The sequence below is a fragment of the Balaenoptera physalus genome (genome assembly GCF_965194825.1).
Source record: "Balaenoptera physalus genome assembly, chromosome: 1".
Lineage (NCBI taxonomy): Eukaryota > Metazoa > Chordata > Mammalia > Artiodactyla > Balaenopteridae > Balaenoptera > Balaenoptera physalus.
The window spans coordinates 148,868,797-148,890,768 of NC_138882.1; the positions used below are offsets into that span (position 1 = coordinate 148,868,797).

The following is a 21,972-nucleotide window of genomic DNA, read 5'->3' on the forward strand; positions in this document are numbered from 1 at the left end:
GACTCTCATTTCACCAAAATGTTTCCTAAAGAGTTCTTTGTGGTAGCGCAGGATCAAAGTGTGTCCCTTGACCCCTGCTTAAAATGATAAACAACTGGAATTCTCAAAATACAATAATTCAGATCTATGGAATGGATTTTGATGTGTTGACTTCTAATCAACACCAATCTATTTGCATGGCCTTCTTCATTCAGCCCAGTCCCTGGTTCCCCTTCTGTGGATGGTACAGAATTATCCAAACAATCACTGTTTTTTTTCTCTTTATCTCTTCTTCATGACATGTCATTTGTAGGGAAAAAAGTACAGGGGGGAAAAAATCCCCACCCCAGCTGGAGTGCTTTGAAAAGCTGGAGGTTTTGAGGTCTGCCTTGGGCTAGAAGAAAAATAAGAAAAAATGACCTTGTCATGTGAAAATGACCTTGAAACAGATCCATAATCCTTTTCATCAGGGCAAAGCCTTCTACCACGATGGATATGTGGAATCATTCCTCACAGCCAACAGCTACAAGATGAAACTGAAGCCACAGCAGAATGTAAGAGGTCAGGCTGATGGTTCCCTTACTGGCTGGACCAAGAAGCTCCCCTTTTATACGGAGTCAAACAAGCTGCGCCGTTTGCAGGTCAATGGGGGATGGCGTGTGTGCCTTTCTATATGAGCTTTCATCTGTCCCAGTAGCAGCCCTCATTGCCTGGATGTTGCACCAGCCCCCTATTTACTTTCCCTGCCTCCAGTAAATCTGAATGGTGTCAGGAAAATTCAAATGTCTAAGTACCTCATAAAAGGCCTTTTGTTAACTGACTCCTGTCTCACTTTCCAGTCTCCTTTGGTTTTGCTTTATACTCTAGCAACATGAGGCTTGTGCTGGTTAGCTTAAGTTATGTCGCAATAACAAATGAAATCTCAGAAGCAATGGCTCATGTCTTGATTACGCTACATGTTCATTGAGTGTTCGCTGGGCCCTTGCTCTTTGTCTCTCACTCACCAGCCGAGGGTCATGGAGGCTCTGCCAGCCACCCTAGCGCTGTCCAATATCGCAGCTACCAGCACATGTGGCTACTGAGCATTTGAAAACAGCCTAGCCCAAACTGAGATGTTCTGTAAGTGTAAAATACACACTTGTAGCACAAAGCAAACACGTAGTATGAAAAATAATATAGGGGCTTCCCTGGTGGCGCAGTGGTTGAGAATCTGCCTGCCCATTCAGGGGACACGGGTTCGAGCCCTGGTCTGGGAAGATCCCACATGCTGCGGAGCGGATGGGCCCGTGAGCCACAATTGCTGAGCCTGCGCGTCTGGAGCCTGTGCTCCGCAACAAGAGAGGCTGTGATAGTGAGAGGCTCGCGCACCACGATGAAGAGTGGCCCCCACTTGCCACAACTAGAGAAAGCCCTTGCACAGAAACGAAGACCCAACATAGCCATAAATAAATAAATAAATAAATAAATAAAATTTAAAAAAAGAAAAATAATATAAAATATCTCAATACTTTTTGTTAGATTACACAGTGAATGATAATATTTTGAATATATTAGGTTAAAATATTTAATGTATTATTAAAATTAATTTTATCTGTTTGTCTTTACCCTTTTCTTTTTTTTTTTTTAGTGTGGCTAATGTGACTACTAGAAAATTTAAAATTGCATCTATGGCTTACAGAAATGACAGCAGTCACTTCTGTTCACATTTCATAGGCCAGCGCCAGTCCCAGATCCCACCTAACTTCCAAGAGGCAGGGCAGTGCTGTCCTAACATGTGCTTGAAAGGAGAGGAGGAGGAGATACTGGTGACCATCCTTAGGGACCACACGGAGGCCTTCTGCACAGGACACTGATGCCTTTGAAAGGCTGTTCCTTTGGCTGAAAGGTCCTCCCTTCCCACAAACACTTGGCCAACTCGTAATTATTCAGGAAGTGGCTCAAATGTAACCTTTACTGGGAAGCCTTCCTGTACCCCTACCCGCCCACTCACCCAACATACATACACCGTGTAGGGTTGATCACACTATTCTCTTGGTCTAACTTGACCTTGAACACATCTCATCTGGTTTTCCAATAACATGTTCCTGCACATGTTGCCGTGGCAAGGCTGGGGGACCTTTAGGACAGGCTTGGTCTCTCTCACTGCTGCACCCCCAGCCCCTCTCACACTGCCTGCTACAGGGTAAGCACTAAGTAAATGTTAATGACCAAATGGATGAATGGACTGTGGAGCGTAGTTTACCAACCACTTTTACGTCTCTGCATCCCATGTGAGCCTCATGGCACCCATGATGGGAAGATTGTACTCGGTTTAGCGTTTCCTTTTTACAGACAAGAAAACTGAGGTTCAGAGCCGTGCAGAGATTTGTCTAAGTCAAACAGAAAATAAATTGGAAAACCAGGAACAAAATACAGGCTTCCTCGTCCAGTGCTCTTTCTTCAAATTGTCAAATTGCCTTTTATTTCTAAAGATATTAAAAAAAAATTTTTTTCTTCCAGTTTTATTGAGATATAATTGTCATAGAGCACTGTATAAGTTTAAGGTGTACAGCGTAATGATTTGATTTACATACATCATGAAGTGACTATCACAGTAAATTTAGTGAACATCTGCCATCTCATACAGGTACAAAATTAAAGAAATAAAAAAAAATAATTTTCTTGTGATGCAAACTCTTAGGATTTACTCTCAACAATTTTCATATATAACATACAGCAGTGTTAATTCTATTTATCACGTTGTAAATTGCATCCCTAGTACTTATTTACCTTCTAACTGGAAGTTTGTACCTTTTGACGGTCTCAGGCTATTCTTGAAATGGCAGATTTGAATCTGCTTAATGTAACACAAGTGACAATTCTTTCTATGTCCTCAGCATCTTCACACTCAATATTTCTTTCCACTCACCTATCTGTCCCTCCATCCATTGATTTAACAGATATTTATTGAGTACCTACTATGTCCCAGGGACTGCTTTCATGAATAAAGGCTCTTGAATCAGACTGGATCAAGTAGCTCTGCCACTTACTAGTTGTGTAACCTTGGATGAGTTAATTATCTTTGCCTCAGTTACTCATCAGCAAAATGGGAGTTACAATGACTCTTTCGTCACAGGGCTGTATTGAGGATTTTCTATTGCTGAAGATTTCATACCTTAAAAATCATCCCTATTTATTATTTCAAAGGTGCACCTCCTGGCTCAGTTGGTTCTCTGCTCCGGGCTTCACATGGCTGAAATCAAGGGGTCAGTAGTGCTGTCTTCCTTTCTGGAGGACATGGGAGAGGAATCTATTTCCAAGCTCTTTCAAGTTGCTGACAGAATTTAGTTCCTTGTGGTAGTAGGACTGAGGTTGCCATTTCCTTTCTGACTGTTGGCCAGAAGTCGTTCTCAGCTTCAAGGGGCCACTTGCACTCCTTGTGTCGCTGCCCTCTTCCTCTATTTTCAAAACATCAACATGTCAAGTCCTTACACTTCAAATCTGCTGTCTGACCTCTCCTTATGCCTCATTTCTCCTGCCTCCAGCTGGAAAAACTCTCTGCTTTTAAGGTCTTATGTGATTAGATTGAGCCTATCCAGATAATCCAGAATAATCTCCCCATCTCAAAATTCTTAACTTAATCACATCTGCAAAGCCCCTTTTGCCATGTAAGGTAATATTCACAGGTTCTAGGGATCAGGGCATGGATATCTCTGGGGGACATTCTGCATACCACAGAGAGCAAATGAAAAAAGGCATCTAATACACTCAATAACATGCCTGGCCATATGTTAATCACTCCATAAGTGTTAGATATTATAATTACAGTTGCGTTATTAATTTTGTCTTTAGCCCTATGAGTAAGTCGGGGAAGAGAGTGTTACCCTATATTATGGACAAGGAAATAGATACACAGAGATGTGAGCTCTCGTGGTAGGGTGCATCACTGTTTTTCATCTTTGCATCCCTAGTGCCTAGCATGGCATCTGGTAAACAATAAAAGTCACTACTTTTTGTGGACTTGCTGTATTTCAGATGCCTTGCAAGAGTGTTTCACATTCCCATAACAGGCCTGTAAGATAGGTATTGTTAACTCATTTTATAGGGGGGAAATGGAGGGTCAGAGGAATTAAGTGAGATCTCAAGGTCCCAGAGCTTGTGAGTAGTGAAGCCGAGACTTGAACCCGACTCTTTAATTGTAACTCTTTCTGCCCCTGCGTGCTGGCCCACTTGTTTGCTTTACTTCAACGGACCTGGCTAGTCGCAGGCCCTGTTCCACCAGCATTGTTATTTTAAATTTTAATGGTGGCCTGAAATTCAGAGAGTTTAAATGACTCACCCAAGGTCACCCAATGGCAGGGGTGGGAATCAAACCCAGGTTGAGCCTAATGCTGAGGTCCTTGCTCCTCCCACCACCGTGCTAGCAGGGCAGGGGCTCAGTGCACTTGCATTGAATGAAGGAAGCTGTCCGTTCCAGGCCCACCTCCATCTCCTTATTTCCCATGAAGGACAGTCAAGGGGTGCAGTGGACCTCATGAAATGGGAGGGCAGCTGGTTTCTGGAATGCTGAAAATGATGGATATTTTCCTCTGGGAATGAGAATTCTGTGAAAGGACCAGGATGCAGTGTTCTGGGCCTCTGTTTTCTCTTCCAGGATTTGACTCTGGGCCATTGTGGAGTTGCCCATCATGCTGGTAGGATGCTTACTAGATGATTCTTCATTGTTTGGGTTTCTTTTTAAAAGGACAATTAAAGGCCCAAGAAAAGGTATTTGGGAGGCTGTGAGGCCCTGACGTTGCTTAACGGCTTTGTGACCCTTTCTGTCTCATTTCTGTCCATGAAAATGCAGTCAGGCTAAAGACTCTGGTACCTCCATTCAGAGAAATGGTTTCAGGAGGTTTTAGTGATCAAGAAGGCAAAAGCAACATTGTGTCAGTTGTTACTGATTGACGTAAAACATGCTGAAGGTTGTTAACCTCTGAAATCTCAGTAAGGTGAGTGGGGCACTGACTGTTTATTGGTTAAGGTCACAGTTATGGAAGTCATCAGACTCTGGTTTGAATTCTGGCTCTGTTATTTACCATGTGTCCTTAGGTGACTCACTTTACCCCTCTGATCCTCAGTTTCCTTATCCCTAAATACGGATAATAACATCTAACTGGTAGGTCCATTTGGGAATTGCATGATAAAATGTAAGAACAGTGACTAACTCTGTGTCTGGTGCAGAGATGCTTGGTAAGGGCCACTCCTCTCCTTTTCCCGGAGGGCAGGGTCCACAGAAAAACAGTAGCAGAGCAGACTGGCTCTCTTACACCAGAGGCTTTAACCCAGATCCTTACTGACTGAAAACTCGAATCCTCTTCTCCGAGCCTGCCCCATTCATCATCCTCACTTCTTCCCACTTCTCAACCCAGTGGAGACATTTTCGGAACTGTAACCGTGAAGTAGGTTGCACGAGGCAGACCCATCTCCTGGCATCTGTTGCCATTGCCATGGCCCAGTTTAGACTGGTAGCCTTGACCTAGGTAATTACAAACCATTCTTAACTGCTTTCCCTGTTGTCTTAGCCATACACCAGTGCTGGAGCAGCATGCCTAAAAACAATACTACCTTTTTAAAGGTTCTTTACCCGGCACCCCAGGCTGAACTCACTCCCCGCTCACAGCGGGAATAGGGTCTCTGTTTCTCTTATTCCACCTTTACCTCCTAGCACTGAGTGAGGGGTGTGATCTTCCCCCCAGATCTTTGGAATGTAAACAGTGCATCCACCCCTTGGATGCTCTGGGCTCTCTTCTGGAATCAGCTGGGCATCAGAAGGTCTGAGGACTGCATTGTCAGGGAGCCTTGTGGAATCAAGCTGTGTTGTTTCCTCCCTGCTCTGCTTCAGGGATGCTGTCACGGGGTGAATTGTGTCTCCCCCAATTTATACGTTGAAGTCCTAACCCCCAGTACCTCAGAATGTGCCTGTATTTGGAAATAGGGTCTTTAAAGAGGCCTTATTAAGGTAAAATGAGATCATATGGGTGGGTTCTAATCCTATATGACTGGTGTTTTTATAAGAAGAGGAGATTAGGACACAGCCATGCACAGGAAAGACAATGTGAAGACAAGGTAGAAGAAAGCCAGTTAAAAGCCAAGGAGAGAGGTCTCAAAAAACAACCCTGCCAACACCTTGACCTTTGACTTCTAGCTTCCAGAACTGTGAGAAAATAAATTTCAAATAAATTTCTGTTGTTTAAGCCACCCAGTCTATGATACTCTCTTATGGCAGCTCTGACAGACCAATCCAGACCCCACTGTGAATATGTTCACTACATCATGTCTTGCCTACTGTGTGAAGCTGGTGGAAGAAATTCTTTTGGAACTGTCCTGGGGAAGTAATTACAAGTTGGTTCTCCTTTTTGCTTTGGCTGCCAGGAAACTGGACGTCAAACTTGAAACTAATCCAACGTAGCCATGTGAGACTTTATGGTCTGGGTTTCTGTGTTCTTTCCCTCCATATTAATCAATGATTCTTATGTATATTTTCTCTCATTCTCACTCTTGATGCACATTTCCCCAGTCACTGGAAAGAATTGCAATTAAAAATAAAGTGGCTGGATTGTAGAAGTTGATGCTGCAGGTAATTATCATAATAATGATAATAAGTAACACTTACTCAATAATTGCTATGGGTGAGGCATTGTTCTTTGTTCTTTATTTGTATTATCTCATTTAATTCTCACACAAACCCTATGTGGCACGTGCTGTTATTGACCCCTTTTACAGATGAGGAAACTGAGGCTTGAGAAGATAAATTATTTGCCCAAAGCTTCATAGCAAGGAAGCAGCCATGACAGGCTTGGAAGATGGGCCAGTCTGACTCCAGAACCCAAGGCCTGAACTATTACACACTCAGCAAAAGGAAAAAGGCAGGACCTGTTCAAGCTTTGAGCAGCTCATTTTGCTTATGAGGGAAGAGAGATGTGGTTTAGGTAAGACGTTGCTGAGGCCTGGTTTATGTATCGGAGCAGCTAGGGAAGCTGATGGGTCTGAGCGAGGCAGAAGTCTCTTGAAGGCTCCAGAAGCCTCCCTGATGTCTCACTGTGCCTTGGAATGAGGGCACATGAGCAGAGCCAAGGAAGTTATTTTAGGTCTCGGAGCTTCTTCATACACATCCCACTCTCCCCTGCAACTTGAGGCTTCAGCCAGGCCAATTATTTGCAGCCCCACTACACTGCCAACTCGCTCACCCTCCCGTCCCTGGGTGTGAATATCCTTCTTGTCGTTCACCCCCAAGCTTCTCCTGGGAGACTCCAGTCCATTTTTCAGGAAACAGCTCAGAAGTTCCTGCCTCTGGGGGCACTTTCCTGGGTTAAGTGCCTCTGTCACATTCCCCAAACTTGCAACTTGCTGTCTTTCATTTTCCTGTTGTGCTGAGCGCACTCTTAAAGTGGCCTCTTTATTACTCTACTATCTATTCTAGACTGAGATTCTGGAGGTGGGGACTGTGCTTTACTCACGTTTACATACTGCACTCAGTTTGATCCAGTGCAGGGGCTTCGTAAGGGCTTGTTGAGTGAATGATTTTATGAATGTGAGATCGGCGCCTGCAGGGTCTTCCTCCATGAAGACTTGTCAAGCAGAGAATTCAGTCTCTTCGGCACCGGTATTCAGATGACTGTACAGCGTTATTTCACTGCGTGTGGTCTCATGCAAAGCCTCATTGTGAAACGAAATAGCATATAAAGAAACAAGCAAGTAAATAAACAAGTATATGTAACTTACATTTGCATAATGCTTTACGGTTGAGGAAATCCTTTCCTGTAGGTTATCTCAGTGGGTATAGCACCCTCATTTTATAGACAAGAAAAGAGAGAATGACTTTGCTCAGGGTTGCCTAGCCTGTAAGGTGGTTTGGGGTGGGCTTCAATCCAGAACAGGAACCTGTGGATCAGACAGGTCCTGGGCATTAAGCTTGTCTTAATCACTTATGAACCTCATTGAAATTCAATTTCCTCATTCCTACAATGGCAATAATAATAGAAGCTAGGGTAGTTGTGCAGATCAAGGGAGTTATGTTAGGTACAAAATATCCATAAATGCTTGGTGAGTTAATTAATATACAAATTGACTTTGTAGAATGTTTTGCAACTAAACGTCAGGCTGTAAGAAAGCACTGGAATTCCTTATGTGTTCCTGACCAAGCTCATTCTTCCCTCTAACTTACTGCTCATTTACTTTCCTCTAGATCTTGCAGTTGCTAAGATCCTTAGTTCTTGCCACGTGGACTTTATTTCATGATTCTTGGCCTTGCTTTGGACTCCCACTCTCCCTGAGCTCTTTCTCTCCAAGACTTGTTCTTTTGCTCATTTGGAAAACTTTTTTTTCTCCTCTTGCACAACTTCTCTGATTCCACAGCTGTGACACCCCACCCGGCAGGGAGCTCTGCTGCAGAGACAGCACTGGCTTGGGGGCCTCAGCCAGGAACACAGAGACCACACTGCCTTGGCCTGGCGGAGAACACCTTCCTCTGATTCTAGGCAGTGCACAAGAGAGGACCTGCATCATTCCAAAGCCAAAATTTTTCAGGCATTGGACAATTTGATGGTGGAGTTCTTCCCCCACTCCCATCTGGCCTTGTTCATTGGGATCTGTCAAATGGCCTTGGGGCCAGAAGGACTGCCAGATTGGGTAATTTTCTCAGAAAAGAGCTATAAAGATGAGGGCTTCCAATGTGCTTTCAGCATGAATCATAAGTCACGGGCACTGGGGCCAACGTCAAGCACATGTCCACCAGTGGGTGTGGGGCAAAGCAAGGACAGGGTTAGATGGGACATCCTTGGGGCTGTCAAATTTCAAAGGAGAGTTCTGCACCTGTGAATTGTTAGTGCTTGTTTTAGGTATTTCTACCAGCACTTTAGATTGAATTCATATTAGTGTTAATTCAACAAAGAATTATTGAGCCTTGAAACAGATAGATATGGTCTTGGCAGTCTAGTTGGAAAGATAGACACGTAAAGTGACAATTACAATACAGTGAGAGATGTACGGACACCAAGGGGGGAAAGTGGCGGGGGGATGGGGATGGTGGTGTGATGAATTGGGTGATTGGGATTGACATATATACACTAGTATGTATGAAATAGATAACTAATAAGAACCTGCTGTATAAAAAATAAATAAAATAAAATTCAAAAAACAAACAAACAAAACAATACAGTGAGAGAGGGGCCATGGTGAGGGAAGTACAGGGTGATACAGGATGCTGCAGGAAACGCCCTCAATCTGGCCTTAGTGGGGTTGGTGAAGTAGAGGGTGACAGGTGTTGGGAAAAGCTTGTCAGAGGAATTTTTCATGTAGCTGAGATCTCAGGAATGAGTAGAAATTGAAGAAGGGAGATGAAGTGTAATCCAGGAGGAGGATACAATATGTGCTAAACCCTGGAGGTGAGAGAACATGGCTTATTTGAGGAATGAATGTAATTTCCCCCATGGGCCTGGGGTAAAGACAGAGTGAGCACAAGTGAGAGGTAAAGAATCTCACGCCCCACTTTTCCTCTCTTCTCTGTATTCCAACTCATGTCCAGGTGAGGTTTGCATGAGCAAAATGTGCTCAAGGATATGTCAAATGGGAAATTCCTTACCATCATGGATTCATACACTCTTTTTTAAAATTTTTATTGGAGTATTGTTGATTTACAATGTTGTGTTAGTTTCAGGTGTACAGCAAAGTGAATCAGTTATACATATAGATGTATCCACTCTTTTTTAGATTCTTTTCCCATATAGGTCATTACAGAGTATTGTGTAGAGTTCTCTGTGCTGTACAGTAGGTCCTTATTAGTTACCAGTTTTATATATAGTAGTGTGTATATGTCAATACCAATCTCCCAATTTATCCCCCCCCCTTTTCCCCCTGGTAACATTCTTAAAGTTATGAGGGGATTTTAAAAGCCACCCATCCAAGCCCATGTTGTAGGTCCTGTCACTCCTTCATTGTTTATGTCTCTGTTGACCCCAGAGGTCTGAGCCCATTCATTCATTTCTCATGTACAATACAACTCTTGAGTACTCACGTGACTTTGAATGACATTTTAAGAAATTTAAACTTTAAATTTAAGTCAATAAAGTGACATCAGAAGTTTTCAAAGGAAGAACAGAGAGGAATAAGTTGGTAATATGAGAGAAAATGGACTGGATGAGGTGAGCCCAGAGTCAGAGAAGCTATCTGGAGAGCAACGTCAATAGTCCAAGGTAGAGAAAATGACCACGTGAACCAGAGCGTTGACCAGGGGATGGGCAGGGAAGAAGATTCTGAAGAGATGGCTGAAGAGGGAGGGTTATATAATAATCTCCATCAGACTCACCTGCTTGCTTCTTCATTAACCAGGACAGTGGTCCCCACTCCTGGTTACACATTAGAATCTCCTGGCTGTATCTCAGATCAATGGAATTAACATCGTTGAGGGTAGTGCCCTGGTCCCCTTTGTGTGGACACAAGGATCATCTTGAGAATGATTACCTTAGGGAGAGTTCTCCAGGCCTTTACTCTCTGGATTGGGAGATGTGACGCTTATTTACATCAGGAAAGTTAGAAAATTAGAAAGGGGAAAGTGCACTGTTATATGGATGAATGGGTACAGTGTGTTAATAGATACTATACTTAGGATTATTATATAATTTATTATCCAGACTGGAACACTTTTAACTGGATGTACCACTGGTTTGCAGGTGCAGACTGGGATTGCCACAGGCAAACAAAGGCACATGGCAGCCCTGTCTATACTCTGTCACCAGTTCCACTCCTCCCATTCGCTTTAGAACCTTCCCCCCAATCAAGCTTACACACCATTATTCACAAAACCTTGTCCAGATCACTGATTTTTACATTGTTAAAACTGATGGTCAATTGTCCACATTTTATTTGGCCCAACAATTGGCATAATTGATCCCTTCATCACTTGGTTATACACCACACCCCCTTGGTTTTTCTCCTAGCTTGCCGGCTGCTCTTTCTTTGTGTTGGTTCCTCATAAATTCTTGACCTCCTTAATATCAGGTTCAGCCCCAGGCCCTCTTTTCTTTTCTGTCTTTACCAACCCCTCCTTTGATTAGGTCATCGTGGGTTGAAATGTTATCATGAGGTTGACACATCCCAAATTTATGTTTCTAGCTCTGGCTTCTTCAGTGAACTCCAGACTCTTCTTTCTAACTGCCAACTTGACATCTCACCTGGATGATAAAAATATCTCAGACTTCAATTTCCCACAACTGAACTCCCGAATCCCCCTTGTTCTCCCACAAGATCTATTTTTCTCATAGTCTTTCACAGTGAGATATCACCTCACACTCATTAGGATGGCTACTATCAATAAAACAGATAACAACAAGTGTTGGCAAGGATGCTGAGAAAAGGGAACTCTTGTACACTGTTGGTGGCAATGAAAATTGGTATAGATGCTACAGAAAACAGTATGGAGTTTCCTCAAAAAATTAACACTGGAACTACCATGTGATCCAACAATCCTTCTTCTGGATATAAATCCAAAGGAAATGAAAAGGATTTTGAAGAGATATCTGTATGCCCGCGTTGGCTGAAACATTATTCAAGATATAGAAACAACCCAAATGTTCACCTACAGATGAATGGATGAAGAAGCTGTGCTATATACTTAGTGGAATATTAGTCAGCCATGAGAAAGAAGGAAATCCTGCCATTTGTGACAGTATGGATGGACCTTGAGGGAATTATGCTAAGTGGTTGCAGGGGGTGGTGTGTGGAATGGGAAGATGTTGGTCAAAGGATACAAAGTTCCAGTTATAAGATGAATAAGTTCTGGGCATCCAAAGTATGTTATGGCAACTATAGTTAACAATACTGTATTATATACTTGAAAGTTGCTAAGAGAGTAGATCTTAAATGTTTTTGCCAGACACAAAAAAGGGTAATTATGTGAGATGATGGAGGTGTTAAGTAACCCTATTGTGGTAATCATTTCTCCATAGATAATGGGTATCAAATCATCATGTTGTACACCTTAAACTTACACACTATTATATGTCAGTTATATCTCAGTAAAGCTGGGGACACAGCTTTCTCCACAACAACCCCTTCCATCTAGTTGCTCAGACTAAAAAACTTACAGCCTTTCCTGTGTCCTCTCTTTTTCTTATACCCACAGTTCATCTGTCAGCAAGTGCTTTCAAAATAAATTCAGACTTTGTCCACCTGTAGCCCACATCAGCCAGCACTCTGTCCTGAGCCTCCATCATTCCTCAGCTAGATTATTGCACGAATCGGTCTCTGTCTGCTTCTCTTCTTGCTCCCCTACTATGTCTCCCCAACACCATGACTAGTTTACGTTTTTAAAATACATGTCAGTTGATCTCATTTTGCTGTTCAGAACCTTCCAACAGCTTCCTATGTCACAGACAGGGAAGGTCTTAGTCCTTACTATGACCTTTCAGGCTCTACACACTCTTACACCCCATGTCCCGCCGTGTCTGCTACCACTCTGCCCCTTCACTTACACTCTTCTACCCACACTGGCCTCAGACTTGATCCTCAGACATGACACCCTGGGGCAGATGGTCATTTCCTTTAACTTGGATTATTGGCATTGCTGCCACCTTGGGGCCTTGGTGCTATATATTCCCTCTGCCTGGAGTGCCTTACACTCGTATCTGCCTACTCTTTTATTTCCTTTGAGTCTTGCTCCAAAATCACCTTTTATTAGAGGCTGTATCAGAACACTCCTTAAAATATCCCCTTACCTCCAGGAGGCAATGTATTCTCTATCCCCCTTTGCACTTTATATTGCTCCATAGTATCAATATTTTTCACCACCTGATGCACTTCATATTATACTGAGTCTCCTGCTCACTTAAATATAAGTGCTGTGAGGGCAGAAATATTTTATTTTCTATTGTTTTGTATCCCCAGTGCCTAGAAAAGTGTCTAAAATATGTTAGGTATTCAATAAACATCTGATGAATAAGTCAATTGTCAGATTTGGGGGGAAGGCTGTAGTCTGGTTTTCAAGAGGACAGTATCTTAATGCTCTCCTAGTGACCCACCACAGGAAGTGAGGAACAATATAAAGGGATCTCCTGGGTGGGTATATCAGGACATTTAGTCCAGCAAACATCTATTGAGTGCTTACCGTATGTCGGGAGCAGTTTCAGAGCTGCTTCTGAACTAGAGGAATTCACCAGCTACTGAAAGATACGTCGATAGAAACTGTGGTGTGAAGAAGAATGTCTTCTGTGCACAAAAAGGAAGGATAAGCATGTGGAGTGGATGCAGAAAGGGAGGAGAGATTCCTTCAGAGGAGGAGGGTACCTTACCATGGAAGCTTCCATAGAGAAGATAGCATTTGAGTTACACTTGATTCAGATGAGAACTTCAGCAGAGGGAGGATGGAGGACAAGGCATAGCAAGGAAATAGGAAAGGGCAGGACCTGTGTCTGGTCAGTGGGGAATGGCATCTTCGATGCATGACTGCATCAAAAAGTAAATGGGCAGATTTACTGGGAAATATATACAGACAGATGGTTGAAAGCCAGATCACTTTGGGGAGGGGGTGGCACCATGCTGAAGAATTTGGCTATTTTTCAGTAGGGAGCCCACTGCATTTTAGAGACGTTAAGTGATATAACTGACTTTGTAACATAATAACTCTTAGCCTGAAAAACTAAAGAGACCAGAAATTTTGAGACAAGTTGGGAGACTGTTTCCCAGATAAGAGATCATGGAATGGAGAAGAGGCATCTGCTTGTCCATTTTCTTCACCTTTCACCTACCTAAATCCTTACCACCCTGAAGGCCTAACAATTCTTCTAGGAGACCTTTCCACCCGGCTTCTCCCCATCCATTTATGTACCCTTTATCTGCTCATTTGTTTATTCAGTTAACTTACAAATGTTGATTAAGCATCTGCTCAGTTCTGGATCTGTGCTAAGTGTGCTGAGACTGTAATGAGAAATAAAATGGTCCTAGATTTCATTAAGGGCTGGGAAGGAAAAGAATGGAGGGACACAAGGCAATAAATAATGGGAGAACTTCATTCAATTCGTGGTAGGCAAGTTCTCCCTGAGGAAGTCACATCTGGGTTCTTTGAATGAAGAGTAGAAGTTGGCCAGGAGAAGAGAGGAGGGGAAGGCTGCCCCAGGCAGAAGGGACGCGTGTGCGCTGGCACTGCAGCGGGAAGAATTTCATTGGGCTTTCTTGCCAGAATGTGAGCCCTGAATCTTAATACCCAGCAGAGCAACTGGGGCATAATAAGTGGTTAGTAAATATTAGTTTAATGAATGGATGAAGGCATGAGCCAAATGGAACTATGACTGGCTATTTAACAGACACCCCAGAATTTGTTTAAGTCCAATGTGGCTTCATTCCAATGTAGCTTGTTGAATTATTGATCTGGGCAATAACACTTTTCACTCCTGTTCTCGGGTACAATCTGGTATTAAATAGGAAAAAAATCTTGTTCATGCTGTTTGATTGCTGAATCATTCTTCTTGGAAAGCAGAGAATAAGAGGGGATCAGAGCTAAAAAAGGTTTTATAGATTGGCTCCCCAAAAGCTTTATCATACACTGAGACCTAAAGAGACGCAGTATGTCATCTGTGGTTGCTCAGTGGTTACGTAAAAATGGTGGAGCAGGCTGTCTGAGGCAAGAGGAACTTTTCAGGGTCTGAACAGTAGTTCCTCAAGTCTCAAAAGGCAGAAAAAGAGCCCTAAGGGGCTGGAGGAGGGCTGGTGGTGGCAAACGCTATAACAGAACAAAACAAAACAAAAAAGCAAGTTCTGGATTTGGGTCTTATATAAAAGGAACTAAAGAGGATCTGTTTTTTCTGATATGGCCTTTCTGCCTCCGAGGAATTTCAGAAAACCCACATGAGTCTACTTTTCTTCAGAAAAGAGTCATAGGAACTTTCATGAAACTCTTCCCTTTCTCTCTAGAACCTAAGTGACCATCTGGTAATGACGTCACCAGCAGAGCGACTCCTTCAGTCCCCAATCCACTCTGTTCTTCTGCAGATTGTGCTTGTAAGGCTGGATCCAAGGAATCCTTCCTTGGCTCAAGGTCACAAAAGTTTTCTCCTAGAAATTTTATAGTTTTAGATTTTACATTTAGGTATATGGCCCAGTTAGAGTTAATTCTTGTTTATGGAACAAAGTATAGATTGAAGGTTGTTGTTTGTTTGCACAATTTGTTGAAAAGACTAGTCTTCTTGACAGAATAGCCTTTGCACTTATATTAACAATCATATATGTATGATAGATAGATAGATATATTCATCTCCCTGTATCTTTGGACTCTATTCTATACCATTGGTCTATTTGTCTATCTTTATGCCACTACCACTGTTTTGATTAATGTAATTTATAATAAGTCTTGAAATCAGATAGTGGAAGTTGTCCAACTTTCTTCTTTTTAAAAGTTGTTTTGGTTTATCTAGATCCTTTGTGTTTTCATATGAATTTTTTGTTTAAACATCTTTATTGGAGTATAATTGCTTTACAATTTTGTGTTAGTTTCTGCTGTATAACAAAGTGAGTCAGCTATATGTATACATATATTGCCATATCCCCACCCTCTTGTGTCATATGAATTTTTGAATCAGTTTATCAATTTACTTAAAAAATTCTACTGGAATTTTGATTGGGATAGCATTGAATCTGTCCATCAATTTAGGGAGAATTGACATCTTAATACTGAGTCATCCAGCATACGATTACAGTAATCTCTCCATTTATTCAGGTTTTCTTTAACATCTCTCAGCAATGTTTTACCATTTTCAGTGTATAGATATTGCACAGATTTTTTGGATTCATCCCTAAATAGTTCATATTTTTATGCTATTGACAATGATATATTTTTAAAATTTAAAATTTCTGATATTTTATTGATAATATATAGATATATAATTGATCATTGTACGATTGATCTTGTACCCCTCAGACTTGCTAGTTTCACTCAGTTCTAATAGCTTTTTTTTTGTAGATTCTGTTAGATTTTCTATATAGATGATCATGTCATCTGTGACTAAAGTCAATTTCACTTCTTCCTATCCAATCTGGATATCTTTTATTCCTTTTTTTTTTTTTTTTTTTGGTCTGGAAACTCTCAATTGAGGCAGGAAACTGAGGCAATTGTGAGACTCAACTTGTTTGTTTCCTATTTTCCTATATCTCAGTGACCACTATCCTTTTTGGCCTGATACTCAGTTCCTTGAAAACCATTCTTTCATACATATATGAAACTATATGTAAATACATATTTATATAGTCTGTTTCTTGGTTGTATCCAGCAGGAGGGTAAATACAGTCCCTGTTGCTCCGTCTTGTCCAGAAGCAGAAATTCTTCCTACCTGGATTTAAGATAAAGGCAAAAGATAAGATTTAAAAAATAATATTCAGACCCTTTGTCAAGCTCATAACCACTGCTCAATGAGCTTTCTGAGCTCACTGTGCTTAATTTCTCATGAGAGCAGACCAAGGATGAAGAGATATTCTTACTAAAGGGAAGACAGGGCCCAAAAGATCTAAATTATTTTCAGGTCAATAATTAGTAGCAAAAACAGTTCTGAGAATGTGTGTAGGCTTTCATGGTTTATAAGATGCTTTTACCTTCATGGATTCATCTGGCCCTCAGAGCATCATTGGAAAATAATGGGAGGAGATTATCCCTACGTTGTTTGTAAGGAAATGAAAGCTCAGAGAAGTGAAATGAATTTCCCTAGAACATATGACTAAGGAAAGGAGACATGGGGCTGCTACTTGAACTCAGGGCTATTTGACTTATTGTCCAACTCTTTACAAAAATGTATTATGGAGAATTTCAAACATATACTTAAGTAGCCAGAACTGAATAATGAATGCCCACGTACTCATCACCTATATTGGACAGTTATCAACTCATGGATGTTCTTGCTTCATCTGTACCCCCATCCACTTATTCCCACTCTGTTTTAATAAATCTCAGCTATAATATCAATTCACAGGTATTTGAATATGTACTCTAAAAGCTAAGGAGTTTTTTAAAAAAAATACATAAATATAATACCAATTCACACCTAAAATTAGTTTTAATTTCTTAATTTCATTATCCTGTCAGTTTATAAATTTTCAAAATGACAAAAATGTCATAATTTTTAAAGTAGTTTATTTGAATCAGGATCCAAATAAGTTCCACACCTTGTTATTGGTCTCTTTCAATGCACATGCTTCTTCCCCACCTCTTCTTTTCCTTTGTAATTTAGGTATTGAAAAAACCAGGTGGTTTTCCTGTAGTGGTTTTCTAGTCTGGATTTGCTGATTATACTTCTGTGGTATGGTTTTACATGTTCCTTTGTCTTCTATATTTCCTGAAAATTGGTAGTTGTAACTAGAGGCTTGATCAGATTAAGTTTCAATTTTTTTATTTTAGCAAGACCGCTTCATAGGTGATGTGCTCCTCCTCAATAGACACATATGATCTAGTTGTCTTGTTTTTTGTGATGTTAGCAGTCATTGGTGCTTGAGGTCTGCATCCACTAATTCATGATGGATTGCAGAATCATGGTATTCTAATTCTATAATCTGTCTGGAACTCTTCTCTTTATATTCTCATAAACTTTTCTTAACTAACAGGGAATCAAAATCTGAAAACCATCCAAATCATCTTGAAATAAGTTAAATAATATGAATACAAATATTAGGACAAAAATTGAGTGCTCTTCCATCTGTATGACATAAGACTTTATTCTTTACAAAGTGTCTCTAATTATATTAGCTTAGATGTTTGTAAATAGCCGTGGAGGCAGGATAGATGTGTGTTAGATTGGTACAAAAAGATCCCCCCACCCCCCATGCCATGAATCCGCATGAATCATGCCTCCCTGTGACAATGTCCCTTTTGGTAATTTGACTTTGCCTTTCTCGCATTGAAGGATCTAGTCTGTTTCCCTAACCCTTGAGGCTGGGCTGACCATGTAATTTGCTTTGACCAATAGGATATGGAGGGAATGACACTGTGTGAGGCTATGCCTTAAGAAGCCAAGCAATTCCACATTCTCTCTCTTGGAACAGCATTGCCATGTGAGGAGGCCCAGGCTAGCACCTTAAGTGTGAAAGACCCTGTACAGAAAAAGAGGCTCAGAGTCCTAGCTGTGTCCATTGGGCCCAAGTCCTGGTTGACTCACCAGCTGAACGCTGCTCCATGAGTGGGCCCAGAAAGATGAGCAGAACTTCCTAACTAGCCCACAGAATTGTCAGAAACAAACTCTTGATCTTTTACGTCACTAAGTTTTGGGGTGATTTGCTACATGGCAAAGGTTAATGAAATGGGGGGAGATTATCCACATTTTACTGAGAAAAGTCAGGCCCAGTAGGGAAGATGTTCAAACTAGAAGGCTGTAGAGCTGGTCAGAATTTAGGATTTCTGACTCCTGGTCCAGTGTTCTTACCATCTATATGGTTCTTTCTTTCTTTTTTTTTGCAATTTACTGACCATCTTAATCTAAACTCCCTATTATCCTAAAGTAACCTCTGAGGTTGAGCTTCCTGGTACCTTGAGAAACCCTATGAATTAAGCTGCATTTAATAACTCAGCTATGAACTAGGGCTCTAGAAAATCCCTTAAGGGAAATAGAAACTGAAATCTTTAGTGAAGTTTCAGCCTTAGCTATATTTTAAATTCCTATTTTTACTCAGTCTTTGGGAAAATAAACTTGAACATTCTCAAATTGGGCGTGAATTTGGAGAAAAGACTTGGAATATCCATGGGGTTAAGGGCTTAAAAAATACCCAAGCATAACAACTGCTTTCTGTGTAAGTCAAGTAGGTGTTGACTGATTCTATCAATTTGTAAGTCCAAACAACTTCCAGATGGTTCTAATAACAGTAAAAGTATCTTATATTTGATTAGTGCCTTTCAGTTTACAAAGCAGTTTCACATCTGTGTCCTTATTCCAACCTCATGATGGAGCTTGTGAGGAAATAGGCCAGAGATTATTGGTTCTATTTTCTAGATGAAAAAACTGAGTCCTAGAAGGGGAAGTGACTTGCACAAAACCAATGTCTAAACAAGTAGCAGAGCCAAGATTTAAACCAAATCTGATTTCATGGTCAATGAATTTTCCAGCCCACTGCCTTTAGTCTTGTCCACAGTTCCCTTAAGAACATCCCCCATCCATTTCCATAGTAATATCAACAATGAAAGGGGCAGCAATTATGTAGTAAGTCTAGGAAATAGGGACACAAAAAGAAGAGGTTCACAGTCTGGCAGAGCGATGGATATAGAGACAAATAATTACAAAAATAGTAATGGTAATAATAACAAACAGTAATTGAGTACTATATGTCTAATCCTATTCTAAAAGACTTACATGTCTTACTTAATTCTCAAAACAATCCTATCTGGTCTATACTGCTGTTATCTTCATTTAGTAAATGAGGCAGCTGAAGCATAAAAGAGGTTTTATGTAACATCTTGAAGAAACACAGCTTGTAAGTGATGGACCTGGGACCGTAAGTTCTAAGGGGAGGCTTGCAGAAGGTGAAGGAGATCAGAAAGACATCCTAGTCTTCCAGGAAAAATCCAGGAAGGCTTCACTGAAGAGAATTCCATGAACCAGGCCATGAAGGATCTTGGGTTTGTCAGGAGACATGGTGATGTGATGAGTAAGTGGTGTTAGGGAGTGGCACGGTCATGGACCCATGTGCAGTTCAATGCAGTGAAGCTTAATATGAAGGTGTCACCACACAGAGATGTATGTACACAGACAACTACATGGACCATTGCAAGCCAAATGCTCATATAACAATAGATGGTTTTGGTGTTTATCAGTCCCTTTTTCCTCAGCACAACAGAACTCTCAGCCAGGAAGAGCATGGCTCATCTGCTTGTCTTGTTCATCAACCTGCTTCCAGGTCCTTTTCCCAGCTCTCACTTGTGTTATTTACACCCCAGTTTCATGCTAGTCTGTGTCCCATGGACCACTTCTCAGTATCAGGGCTAATTATCATCATTACTGAGAGTTTTAATTAGTGTAATTACCATCAGCCTGCGTTTTGATTAATAGCCATTGATAGTCATTTTTAAGAATCATTATTATAGATGAGATTTAATTATTTAATTAATATAACAATTAATAATAACTTACATTTATATGGGGCTTAATAGTTTGCAAAGTGGTTTCAAATATAAAGTCCCATTTGATGCTCCCTGAAACTCCAGGTGGTAGGCAGGGTTATTATCCCTATTTTATAGACATGGAGGCTTAGCTGACAGAGCTGTGGAGACTCATCCAGTTTCCTGGTTTCCAGTCTGATTCTGTTTCTTTCTTTATCTCTCCATCTGCAATTGCTCAGAGTTTCACCCCAAGGTGATATTTGAGACAAATCTTAGGGCATGAGTAGTAGTCAGCCAGCCAGTCAAAGAAAGGGAAGATGTATTAAAGGCAGAGGGAAGAGCAATTGCAAAGATGATGGTAGGGTATAAAGGGCATGGCTCATTCAGAGAACTGCCAGTATATCCTAATGTCCACGTGACAGAGTGGAAGGAGTTTGAGAATCAGATGGACATGGGTTTGGGTCTCAACTCTGTCACCTGTGAGATCAGCTGTGTGATCCTGGGCAGTTTCCTTAACTTTCTAAATCTGTGTATAATAAAGGTATAAAATATCTCGTAGGATGTTTCTGAGAATTTGTAAAAAAGTGTTCTACAGACTCAGACATGCAATAAAAGATAGCAATGTTAGTAAGTATGTCATGATGATAGAGTAAGATGGATCCTGATGGTGTGGTAGGCCAGGGTGGCAATGTGATGATGCTACAAGGGTGTGCAGAGGTCAAGTTAAGGGGGACACCGGTAAGTAATTTGGCCTTTATTGTCTAGCAAATAGGGAGCCACAGAAAGGTGACCAGCAGAGCTGACCTGGCAAATAGGCAGCCGCAGAAAGGTGACCAGCAGGGCTGACCTGGTCAGAATCTATGTTTTTCGAAGATCACCCTGGCACCAGTGTGGAGGTGAATTACTGGTTAGGAGACTGTTTAAATAGACTCAGGGCGGCAGTGTGAAGGCCTGGGCTGAGGCTGTGACACAGAGTGGAAGGGGACCGAGAATGGAGGTGTTCTGGGGAAGTCCATCACCCAGCCTAGTGCCTGATTCCATGCATGGGTTTAGGAGTGGGAGCATTATGCCACAGTTCCTAGTTTGAGCAAATTTGTAGCTGATGGGCCATAAACAGAATGTCAGCTGACAAAGGCTTTCATTAGAACCTTGCAGTTGTTTCCTAAGCATGGAAATTATGCCACAGAACCTTAATTCCTTAAAGGACTGCCATCTGAGATATTGCAGTGAGGCAGAACTTGTTGACCAAATGAAAGATTTCATTTTCTTTGTTAATCAGTACATCACAGCATGAGAAAGTTCAGCAGAAACCAATTATAATTCAATGTCACCGAAGCGAGTGAAATGAAAAAATAAGCAGAAACCAGGTGGTGTCAGCACAGAAGGAATCCAGAGGAACAATGCTAATGTCTGTTTTGAAAAAAACCAAGAGGAGCCTAACATTTGGATCCAGGATAAATTAACTCTATTTCTGTTTCCTCTGTTAAATTCTGTCAATCTGGAGTTATTAAAAAAAAAACACACAGCCTAAAACATTCAGATCTGTCTATTGGCTCTTCATAAACATACTCTTATTTCAAAGAACAGGTTTTGCTTTATAGGAAGTTTCAAAATCATGGCATACTGGAATTAGGAGACATAAAATGATAATAAAGCCTCACCTTTGTTAGCATGGAGTTCTTTTCTAAGCACTTTCACTCTCAGTCTCACTTAATCTGATGACTATAAAAGTAGGCAAGCAGGAATTATTATTCTCATTTTGCACACAATAAAATTGAGGCATGGAGAGCTTAGGGGGTCTTGTCCAAGGCCACACAGTGGCAGAGGTGGATCCCAGGACTCCTGGATTATAACCACCCTCTCTTCAGTTCCCAAGGAAGCCAAAGTAGGGGTAGTTAAGCATGAGAGTTAAG

General features: G+C 41.3%; 2 long non-coding RNA genes across 1 annotated transcript; one reads left to right on the top strand and one right to left on the bottom strand.

Moving 5' to 3' along the window:
- LOC309638782 overlaps positions 1-21,972 on the top strand; it is a 390,227-nt gene that overhangs the window by 187,062 nt on the left and 181,193 nt on the right.
- LOC309642083 lies at positions 5,949-21,725 on the bottom strand. The gene is made up of 2 exons (XR_014252957.1): positions 20,864-21,725; positions 5,949-20,820 (listed from the first exon to the last, which is right to left on the bottom strand). It is a non-coding gene; the product is annotated as an uncharacterized lncRNA (long non-coding RNA).